General features: G+C 46.2%; 1 non-coding gene across 1 annotated transcript; it reads right to left on the bottom strand.

Annotated features, from left to right (window-relative positions):
• Nucleotides 1-1,583: 1,583 nt before the first annotated feature.
• Nucleotides 1,584-1,656, bottom strand: trnak-cuu (transfer RNA lysine (anticodon CUU)). Its single transcript has one exon. It is a non-coding gene; the product is annotated as a tRNA-Lys (tRNA).
• Between the last annotated feature and the right edge of the window lie 10,747 nt (nucleotides 1,657-12,403).

The following is a 12,403-nucleotide window of genomic DNA, read 5'->3' as shown; positions in this document are numbered from 1 at the left end:
TTATTTGTCTTTCTCCGGTTTGCAGAGAAACGTTTAACTCGCGGCCTGTTCCCGTTAATGATCATCAGCAGCAACAGACAAACAGAGCGGGCCTGACCGCCCCGAGATGTGGAAAAGGCATCGGCTTTGGAGAAGTGAATCAAACAAATAATCACCCGGCACCGAGAGAGAGAAAACCAAGAGAAAAAGATAGAAGGGAATCGAGAAATAAAAACTAAATCAAGTCGATAGAAATATTTCCCATCCTTGATGTCTCTCTATTCAATCCCCAATCCTTCTGTGGCGGGAATCAAATTTCACTGTAAATAAATGCGAGAATCGACCCAAAGAAGAAGAAACCAAATAACCAAAAACTGCCGAAACCCGGGATTGAATGAATAACCTTTAGATCTTCAGTTTAACGCAATTCCAACTCAGCGATTTTGACCCAACAGCAAATTCAACTTTGCCTCATTGTCCTGCAAGAAAATATCACCGCCGCGACGCCTTGCTCTTCCTGTTCATTACCGCACTTCATATATAAACATCGCACTCACATATACCCAACCACAGTTCATATATAAACACCATTCATATATAAAACCCCACAGTTCGTTTATAAACACCGCACTCATACACGCACCCACAGTTCATATATATTGACATAGCAATCAGATATACACACCTGCAGTTCATATATAAATATCGCACTCATATATAAACACCCAGACTTCACATATAAACATCGTTCTCATATATAAACTCCCACAGTTTGTAAATCAGCAGCGCACTCATACATCCACACCCAGTTTATAGGAGGAAGTTCGGTACCGACCGCCGATAGAGCTCTCAGACTGGGAGAGGCGGAAGTAGCAGCGACCGAACAAACTCTGGATCTCATCCTTAAGACAGACCGGTAGATCCACCTGTGAAATTACATCGCATTTGTGTATCAGTGAGGGTAATGGGTTCTTAGTGGCGATCGATCGGGCCAAGGGGATCTCAGAGAGGGGAAGGGACAGTCAGATGGCATCAGAGAGTGTAAGGGGGCTCAGAGAGAGGAAGGGACAGTCAGATGGCATCAGAGCGTGTATTAAGATCTGAGAGAGGGGAAGGACTGCCGAGTATGGGAGAGTGTAAGGGGGCTCAGGACGTATCTGTGTAAGGGGCACTCAGTGGGCATCAGAGCAGGTAAATGGCGCTGACAAGTTTCAAAGAGGATCATGGACTCACTGACGGTATCGGAGAAGGTAAGAGACAGAGCGTATCAGAGAAGATAAGGAGCTCAGGGTGAACCAAAGAGGGTAAGGTGGGCTCAGGAGGTATCAGAGAGGCGAATCGATCCAGAGTTGGCATCTTCTTAATATTACATTTTCTAACCTTCAACATTTTTAATAACGGCAAAAAATGAAGCGGACTGAACCGATAACCTGTCCGTGTCCCATGTGGAGGGAACGAGAAGGTAGAATCAGGAGGGAGTGGATAATTGGCAAGGCTCACGGTTTCCTTTCAGACAGCTCAGGGTTGTGTCTGGTGATATGACTGGAGAAAAGGGGTTGCACTTTGAAACTTTTATCACTCAGTGTGAAAAATACAACACAAATCACCCAAAGTGGGGCTCGAACCCACGACCTTAAGATTAAGAGTCTCATGCTCTACAGACTGAGCTAGCCGGGCCGACGATCAAAATTCTTCCCATCCTATTATTGCAGAGAGACAGCTGTTGGCTTTGCTGCAGGAGTTCAGTTCGTTCCACAATCTCAGGGTATCTCCTTCTGAACACCCGTTTTTTTTTCTGGAGTGAGTCTGATGCCGTCACACTCTTCACTTCAGTGAGATGAAAGCGGAGAGCGATTTCACGATCGAATGCAATGACGAACAAAACCCATTCAATGAAAGTGCAGGTCATTGAGGGGCCTTTAAAGTCCTGATTGTTTGAACTGAACTTCATCCCAAAGCGTTTGAGATTCACGTGGAGTGATTTGGGGACATCTTTTCCCTCTTTGCAAAAGTTTCAACTGCAGGTCAAGATCAAAAGTCGAGGGCAGAATGAGACGCCTTCCTGAAATTTGAGAACTCGGGAAGCAGACTTTAGAGCAAGGTTCTGTTATTTGTGAAAAAGCAGATAAAACATTAATTCCGGAACGATCCAGAATCCAGCTCTAAAATTAACGGTTACCCATGATTTATACAAGCAGCCTTCTGGTGGCACAATAAGTAATGTAGCTTAAAAACCGGAAGTTGAAAAGTGGGAATTGATAGATGAAGTGAGTGGGCAAAACTGCGGCAAATGGAGTTCAATGTGGGGGAGAGCGAGGTCATGCACTGTAAATCTGAGAAAGATAAATCAGAGTATTTTCTAAAGTGGTGAGAATCTCGGAACTGTGGACGAGTAGAGAGATTTAGAGGGCCATGTCCAGAAACCGCTACCAGCCAGCGTACAGGTAAAAAAATAATTAAATAACCGAATGTGCCGTTAGTCGGGCCGGTTAGCTCATTTGCATAGAGTATACCGTAATGTCATGATCACGGATTCGATTCTTGTAATTTACTTTATTTATTTCGGGTTTTTGTAACTTTTAAAATCGAAACTTTACAAAAAAAAACACAGACAAATTCACGGGGATAGTTTATTTGAATAACATCCATTGCAACTTTGCCCTCGGGTCGGAGAAACAAGTCTTTTTTTGTCTTTCTCCGGTTTGCAGATAAACGTTTAACTCGCGGCCTGTTCCCATTAATGATCATCAGCAGCAACAGACAGACAGAGCGGGTCTGACCGCCCCGAGATGTGGAAAAGGGATCAGTTTAGAACAAATGCATCAAATCAAATATCACCCGGCACGAGAGAGACAAAACCAAGAGAAAAAGGCAGAAGGTAACAAAGAAATAAAAACTACACAGAGACGATAGAAATATTTCCCATCCTTGATGCCTTTCTGTTCCATCCCCAATCCTTCAGTGTTGGGTATCAAATTTTACTATAAATAAATGCGAGAATCGAAGAAAGGAAGGAGATACTAAACAACCATAAACTGCCGAAACTCGGGATTGAACTAAGGACCTTAACACTCTCCCAACTGAGCTATTTCGGATCCACATCCATCGTTTATTTCGAGTTATTGTCGTGGAAGTAAATATAGCCCCAGGAGGAATTGCCCCTCCTGTTCATTCCACAATTCATATATAAACATTGCACTCATATATACACACCCACAGAGCATATATAAGCATCGCTGTCATACATAAACTCCCAAAGTTTATCAATCAGCAGCGCACTCATAGATCCACACCCAGTTTATAGGAGGAAGATCAGTACCGACTGCCAATAGAGCTCTCAGAGTGGGAGAGGCGGAAGCAACAGCGACCGAACAAATCTGGATCTCATTCTTAACACAGACCGGTAGATCCACCTGTGAAGTTACACTGCACTTTGAAAGCAGGGACGGTAATGTGTTCTGACAAGGCATCGGGGGGTCTAATCGCTTCTTAGTGGCGATCCATTGGGGCAAGGGCATCTCAGAGAGGGGAGCGGGCATTCAGAGGGTATCAGAGAGTATATTGAGATCTCGCAGAGGGGAAGGACTGCCAGAGGGTATCAGAGAATGTAAGGACGCTCAGGGCGTGTCAGTGGGTGAGGGGCACTCAGCGGGTACCAGAGAGTGCAAAGGGCGCTGACATGGTTCAAAGAGGATCATGGACTCTCTGAGGATATCACAGAAGATGAGGAGATCATGGTGAATCAAAGAGGGTAAGGTGGGCTCAGGAGGTATCAGAGAGGCGAATGGATCCAGAGTTGGCATCTTCTAAATATTACACTTCCTAAAAATCAACATTTTTAATAACAGCAAAAATGAAAACTATTGAAACGGTATCTGCCGTGTCCCATGTGGAGGGAATGAGAAGATAGTATCGGGAGGGGCTGGATATTTGGCAACGCTCACGGTTTCCTTTCACACAGCTCATTGTTTTGTCTGTTTATATAACTGGATTTCGTGAACTGGAGATAAGAGGTTGCACTTTGAACCTTTCATCACCAACTGTGAAAAATAGAACACAAAACGCCCAAGCTGTGGTTTAAACCCACGACCCTGAGATTAGGAATTTCGTGCTTTACCGACTGAGCGAGCCGGGCCAGCGGCAGGGCTCCTTCTCATCCTATTATTGCAGAGAGGCAGGTGGTGACGTTGGTGTTGGGGTTCAGTTTGTCCGACAATGCCAAGGTGGCTGAATCTGAACACCCACTTCTCATTCTCGAGTCAATCTGATGACTTTTACCAGTCGTCCAGCCCCGCATGAGCAGGAGAGGAACATCGGGACAGGAAAAGACCATTCAGCCCCTCGAACCTGCTGTCTCATTCAATTTGATCATGAGATGATCAGTAATTCATGTCTGTTTCCCCACCTTGGACTCATATCCCTTGGTAACCGAACCGGAAAAAGATCTATCAATATCAGACTTGAAAATTTGAATTGAGCCTCAATCCACATCCTTTGGGATGAGAGAGTTCCAGCTTCCGGCCGTATTTTGTTTGCTAAAGTGATTCCTGATTTCGTGCCTGATTAGTCCAGCTCCAATTTCATTTTGGATTCTGCCAACAGAGAGAGAGAGGTAAAAAGGCCGCTTTAACCAGAGATTGATCCTTGAAAGATCTCTCACAAATCAACTGAAACCTGTCGGAATGTGAATGCCATTTTACTTATCCAAAATAAAGGGAGTGTCATTCATTGTGGAAACAAGAAGTAATCCGAATTCTTTCAAGCCAATCTCGTTTGTTTTGAATATTTTTCAGACAGCAGATTAAATGGTTGAAAATCAAACACACTCAGCTGGCAATGTTCACGTTGTAGAACCATAGAAGTTTACAACATGGAAACAGGCCCTTAGGCCCAACATGTCCATGTCGCCCAGTTCATACCACTAAACTAGTCCCAATTGCCTGCACTTGGCCCATATCCCTTTATACCCATCTTACCCATGTAACTGTCCAAATTATTTTTAAAAGACAAAATTGTACCCGCCTCTACTACTGCCTCTGGCAGCTCGTTCCAGACACTCACCACCATTTGAATGAAAATATTGCCCCTCTGGATCCTTTTGTATCTCTTCCCTCTCACCTTAAATCTATGCCCCCTCGTCTTAGACTCCCCTACCTTTGGGAAAAGATTTTGATTATCTACCTTATCAATGCCCCTCATTATTTTATAGACTTCTATAAGATCACCCCTAAACCTCCTACTCTCCAGGGAAAAAAGTCTCAGTCTATCCAACCTCTCCCTATAAGTCAAACCATCAAGTCCCGGTAGCATCCTAGTAAATCTTTTCTGCACTCTTTCTAGTTTAATAATATCCTTTCTATAATAGGGTGACCAGAACAGTACACAGTATTCCAAGTGTGGCCTTACTAATGTCTTGTACAACTTCAACAAGACATCCCAACTCCTGTATTCAATGTTCTGACCAATGAAACCAAGCATGCTGAATGCCTTCTTCACCACCCTATCCACCTGTGACTCCACTTTCAAGGAGCTATGAACCTGTACTCCTAGATCTCTTTGTTCTATAACTCTCCCCAACGCCCTACCATTAACAGAGTAGGTCCTGGCCCAATTCGATCTACCAAAATGCATCACCTCACATTTATCTAAATTAAACTCCATCTGCCATTCATCAGCCCACTGGCCCAATTTATCAAGATCCCGTTGCAATCCTGGATAACCTTCTTCACTGTCCACAATGCCACCAATATTGGTGTCATCTGCAAACTTACTAACCATGCCTCCTAAATTCTCATCCAAATCATTGATATAATAACAAATAACAGCGGACCCAACACCGATCCCTGAGGCACACCGCTGGTCACAGGCCTCCTGTTTGAAACACAACCCTCTACAACCACCCTCTGTCTTCTGTCGTCAATCCAATTTTGTATTCAATTGGCGACCTCACCTTGGATCCCGTGAGATTTAACCTTATGTAACAACCTACCATGCGGTACCTTGTCAAAGGCTTTGCTAAAGTCCATGTAGACCACGTCTACTGCACAGTCCTCATCTATCTTCTTGGTTATCCCTTCAAAAAACTCAATCAAATTCGTGAGACATGATTTTCCACTCACAAAACCATGCTGACTGTTCCCAATCAGTCCCTGCCTCTCCAAATGCCTGTCGATCTTGTCTCTCAGAATACCCTCTAACAACTTACCCACAACAGATGTCAGGCTCACCGGTCTGTAGTTCCCAGGCTTTTCCCTGCCTCCCTTCTTGAACAAAGGCACAACATTTGCTGCCCTCCAATCTTCAGGCACCTCACCTGTATATTTTCGTTCAGACAGGACACACATTCGAATGCTGGAAACGCGAGACATTGAATGTTCAGGTGAAAGTTACGATCCAGCGTCCACCGGGTGGAGCTTGAACCAACAACCTTTCAGTTAACAGCCGAACGCGCTAAACAATTGCGCCACAGAAACACAACTTTGTCGTTGCTGAAGGACTAATTCACCGAGCTAAAGCTGCAGCTTGCCGCGATTAATATAACAGCTGTCTGACTATCAGTTTACTTTTCCAAAATAAAGGGTGTGCAGCTTGCATGAGTGAAAATCTGTGCTGTATTATTTCTGAACATGAAGCCAACCTTGCCATTAACCACCGTATGCTGGAAGACTCAGTCCCCTCGTGGTAGAGAGGATTGACCTTTTGAGCTGTGATTCGCCATTATATATTCCAGTAATATTCAGGTTTGCTGAAAATGAGATGAGATGAAATGAGCAGGTCCGAGGAGCAGCTCTGTGACACGACACGGTGTCTACAAAGTTGTTTCTTGCACTTACAGTGAAGCGGACGGTAGTCTTCACTATTAAACCAGTAACTATGATGTTAAAAAAAATGTGTTCGAGAAATACTTGATTTCGGCGTGGCGATACTGGGCCGGAGTAAAGTTGTGATTGCCGAGTGGCGAGAGGGTGGATTTGGGACTCCTGTGCGGCTGCGCTGCTCATTGTCCAGATCTGTTTGGAGCGATATTCACTTCAATTCATCACTTACAGGGACAGTTTGATTCGAAGTTTATTTTCCCTGTTGCTTGTTGAGATTTCAAAAATAAAGACGACCCGTGCTCACCCCAAACTCGTCACTTACACGCTGACAGATACAAGGCGGTCACACTCTTCACTTCAGTGAGATGAAAGCCGAGAGGCGAACAAAACTCATTCAATGAAAGTGCAGGTCATTGAGGTGCCTTTAAAGTCCTGATTGTTTGCACTGAACTTCTTCCCAAAGCGTTTCCGATTCACGTGGAGCGATTTGGCGATTATTTCCCTCTTTGTAAAAGTTTCAACTGCAGGTCATGATCAAAAGTCAAGGGCAGAATGAGACGCCTTCCTGAAATTTGGGTGGAGATGCCGGTGATGGACTGGGGTTGACAATTGTAAACAATTTTACAACACCAAGTTATAGTCCAGCAATTTTATTTTAAATTCACAAGCTTTCGGAGATTTTCTCCTTCCTCAGGCAAATGTTTCAAGAGCTCCTTGAAGCCTACGCATTTATACATATAGAACAATACATGGTGTTTACAGACTGCCCCTGCAACTGCCCGTTGCCAAGGCAATCACCGTGTTCAGACAGAGAGGTGTCACCTGCAGAACCCCCGAATACACATTCAACAAAAAAACAAACAGGGAAAAAAAACAGAGAAAAAAAAACACAGAGAGAGGCAGAAACATCCGGAAGGCAGAGAGAGCCAGCAAATGACCCATTATATTAAAAACAGATAACATTTGTTCGCTGGTGGGATAACGTGTAGCGTGACATGAACCCAAGATCCCGGTTGAGGCCGTCGTCATGGGTGCGGAACTTGGCTATCAATTTCTGCTCGACGATTTTGCGTTGTCGTGTGTCTCGAAGGCCGCCTTGGAGTACGCTTACCCGAAGGTCAGTGGATGAATGTCCATGACTGCTGAAGTGTTCCCCGACTGGGAGGGAACCCTCCTGTTTGGCGATTGTTGCGCGGTGTCCGTTCATCCGTTGTCGCAGCGTCTGCATGGTCTCGCCAATGTACCATGCTCTGGGGCATCCATTCCTGCAACGTATGAGGTAGACAACGTTGGCCGAGTCACAGGAGTATGAACCATGCACCTGGTGGGTGGTGTCCTCTCGTGTGATGGTGGTATCTGTGTCGATGATCTGGCATGTCTTGCAGAGGTTACCGTGGCAGGGTTGTGTGGCGTCGTGGATGCTGTTCTCTTGAAAGCTAGGTAGTTTGCTGCGAACGATGGTCTGTTTGAGGTTGGGTGGCTGTTTAAAGGCGAGTAGTGGAGGTGTGGGGATGGCCATAGCGAGGTGTTTGTCCTCATTGATGACATGTTGAAGGCTGCGGAGAACATGGCGTAGTTTCTCCGCTCCGGGGAAGTACTGGACGACAAAGGGTACTCTGTTGGTTGCGTCCCGTGTTAGTCTCCTGAGGAGGTCTATGCGATTTTTTGCTGTGGCCCGTCGGAACTGTCGATCGATGAGTCGAGCGTCATATCCCGTTCTTACTAGGGCGTCTTTCAGCGTCTGTAGGTGTCCATCGCGTTCCTCCTCGTCTGAGCAGACCCTGTGTATTCGCAGGGCCTGTCCATAGGGGATGGCCTCTTTGACGTGGTTAGGGTGGAAGCTGGAAAAGTGGAGCATCGTGAGGTTGTCCGTGGGCTTGCGGTAGAGTGAGGTGCTGAGGTGCCCGTCTTTGATGGAGATTCGTGTGTCCAAGAAAGAAACTGATTCTGAGGAGTAGTCCATGGTGAGCTTGATGCCGAGGGCTCAATTTCTGCCCCACTACCAAAATGGACCCCACTAGTCTCGCGGCGGACACAGAGGAATTCATCAGGAGAATGAGGCTCCGGGAATTCTACCACAAACCCCAAGATTTCAGCAGCGAACCCAATGAGACAATCGACGATCCGGAACAGCAGACAGAGGGATCCGCGGTACAGCAACCGAAGAGGAAAGAGTCAAACTGGACTCCTCCGGAGGGTCGCTGCCCTCAGCTGGACATGTATGCTCAAGCTGTCAGGAAATGCGTCAATGCCAGATTCATCAGCCGCACTCAGAAGACAGTCCAGAATGTCACCTGAGCACAACGCAACGCCATCAACGCTCTCAAGACCAACCGCAACATCGTCATCAAACCAGCAGACAAAGGAGGAGCCATAGTCATACAGAACAGAACGGACTATTGCAAAGAAGCATACCGACAACTGGACAACCAGGAACACTACAGACGGTTACCCGCAGATCCGACCAAAGAACACACCCACCAGCTCAACAAACTGATCAAGACCTTCGATCCAGACCTTCAAAGCATCCTACGCATTCTCATCCCACGTAATCCCCGCGTGGGAGACTTCTACTGCCTCCCAAAGATACACAAAGCCAACACACCCGGACGTCCCATCGTATCAGGCAACGGAACCCTGTGTGAGAACCTCTCTGGATACATCGAGGGCATCCTGAAACCCATCGTACAGGGAACCCCCAGCTTCTGTCGTGACACTACAGACTTCCTACAAAAACTCAGTACCCACGGACCAGTTGAACCAGGAACACTTCTCACCACGATGGACGTCTCGGCACTATACACCAGTATCCCCCACGATGACGGCATCGCTGCGACAGCATCAATACTCAACACCAACAACAGCCAATCTCCGGAAGCCATCCTACAACTCATCCGCTTCATCCTGGATCACAATGTCTTCACCTTCGATAACCAGTTCTTTACCCAAACACACGGAACAGCCATGGGGACAAAATTCGCACCCCAATACGCCAACATTTTCATGCACAAGTTCGAGCAGGACTTCTTCACTGCACAAGACCTCCAACCAACACTATACACCAGATACATCGACGACATTTTCTTTCTATGGACCCACGGCAAGGAATCACTAAAGAGACTACACGATAACATCAACAAGTTCCATCCCACCATCAAGCTCACCATGGACTACTCCTCAGAATCAGTTTCTTTCTTGGACACACGAATCTCCATCAAAGACGGGCACCTCAGCACCTCACTCTACCGCAAGCCCACGGACAACCTCACGATGCTCCACTTTTCCAGCTTCCACCCTAACCACGTCAAAGAGGCCATCCCCTATGGACAGGCCCTGCGAATACACAGGGTCTGCTCAGACGAGGAGGAACGCGATGGACACCTACAGACGCTGAAAGACGCCCTAGTAAGAACGGGATATGACGCTCGACTCATCGATCGACAGTTCCGACGGGCCACAGCAAAAAATCGCATAGACCTCCTCAGGAGACTAACACGGGACGCAACCAACAGAGTACCCTTTGTCGTCCAGTACTTCCCCGGAGCGGAGAAACTACGCCATGTTCTCCGCAGCCTTCAACATGTCATCAATGAGGACAAACACCTCGCTATGGCCATCCCCACACCTCCACTACTCGCCTTTAAACAGCCACCCAACCTCAAACAGACCATCGTTCGCAGCAAACTACCTAGCTTTCAAGAGAACAGCGTCCACGACGCCACACAACCCTGCCACGGTAACCTCTGCAAGACATGCCAGATCATCGACACAGATACCACCATCACACGAGAGGACACCACCCACCAGGTGCATGGTTCATACTCCTGTGACTCGGCCAACGTTGTCTACCTCATACGTTGCAGGAAAGGATGCCCCAGAAAATGGTACATTGGCGAGACCATGCAGACGCTGCGACAACGGATGAACGGACACCGCGCAACAATCGCCAAACAGGAGGGTTCCCTCCCAGTCGGGGAACACTTCAGCAGTCATGGACATTCATCCACCGACCTTCGGGTAAGCGTACTTCAAGGCGGCCTTCGAGACACACGACAACGCAAAATCGTCGAGCAGAAATTGATAGCCAAGTTCCGCACCCATGAGGACGGCCTCAACCGGGATCTTGGGTTCATGTCACGCTACACGTTACCCCACCAGCGAACAAATGTTATCTGTTTTTAATATAATGGGTCATTTGCTGGCTCTCTCTGCCTTCCGGATGTTTCTGCCTCTCTCTGTGTTTTTTTTTCTCTGTTTTTTTTCCCTGTTTGTTTTTTTGTTGAATGTGTATTCGGGGGTTCTGCAGGTGACACCTCCCTGTCTGAACACGGTGATTGCCTTGGCAACGGGCAGTTGCAGGGGCAGTCTGTAAACACCATGTATTGTTCTATATGTATAAATGCGTAGGCTTCAAGGAGCTCTTGAAACATTTGCCTGAGGAAGGAGAAAATCTCCGAAAGCTTGTGAATTTAAAATAAAATTGCTGGACTATAACTTGGTGTTGTAAAATTGTTTACAATTGAAATTTGGGAACCAGGGAAGCAGACTTTAGAGCAAGGTTCTGTTTATTGAGAAAAAGCAGATGAAACATTCATTCAGAAACGATCCAGAATCCTATCAGCTCGAGAAGTAACGGTTACCCCGTGATTTGAACACGCAGCCTTCTGGTAGCGCAATAAGTCATGTGGATCGAAGCAGGACGTTGAAAAGTGGGAATTAATCGATTAAGTGAGTGGGCAAAACTGAGGCAAATAGAGTTCAATGTGGGGGAGAGCGAGGTGATCCTCTTTAAATCTAATAAAGATAAATCAGGCTATTTTCTAAATGGTGAGAAAAAAGGCAACTGTGGAGGAGCAGGGAGATTTCGGGGTCCAATACAGAAATCGCTACCAACCAGCATACAGGTACAACAATTAATTAAACAGCCGTTCGGACCGCCCGTTAGCTCATTTGCAAAGAGTATGCCGTAATGTCATGATCACGGATTCCATTCTTGTAATTTACTTTATTTATTTCGGGTTTTTGTAACTTTTAAAATGCAAGCCTGACAAACAGGTCCACAGACAAATTCACGGGGACAGTGTTATTGAATAACATCCATTGTAACTTTGCCCCTGGGCCGGAGAAACACATCTTTCTTTTTATTTGTCTTTCTCCGGTTTGCAGAGAAACGTTTAACTCGCGGCCTGTTCCCATTAATGATCATCAGCAGCAACAGACAGACAGAGCGGGTCTGACCGCCCCGAGATGTGGAAAATGCATCGGTTTCGGACAAATGCATCAAATGAAATTGTCCCCCGGCACCGAGAGAGGGAAAAACAAGAGAAAAAGGCAGAAGGTAACAGAGAAATAAAAACTAAATCAAGACGAAAAAATATTTCCCATCCTTGATGTCTCTCTATTTCATCCCCAATCCTTCAGTGGCGGGTATCAAATTTCACTGTAATTAAATCCGAGAATCGAAGCAAGGAAGAAGAAACTAAACAACCAAAAACTGCCGAAACTCGGGATTAAACCAAGTACCTTTAAACCTTCAGTCCAATGCTTTCCCAACTGAGCGATTTCGGCCGCTTGTCAAAACATCCCTTCATATCATTGTCTTAGAA

The sequence above is a fragment of the Heptranchias perlo genome, chromosome 20, assembly GCF_035084215.1.
Source record: "Heptranchias perlo isolate sHepPer1 chromosome 20, sHepPer1.hap1, whole genome shotgun sequence".
NCBI classification, from domain to species: domain Eukaryota; kingdom Metazoa; phylum Chordata; class Chondrichthyes; order Hexanchiformes; family Hexanchidae; genus Heptranchias; species Heptranchias perlo.
The sequence above is the reverse complement of the archived record's forward strand: the minus strand, read 5'-3'. Positions and strand labels throughout refer to the sequence as shown.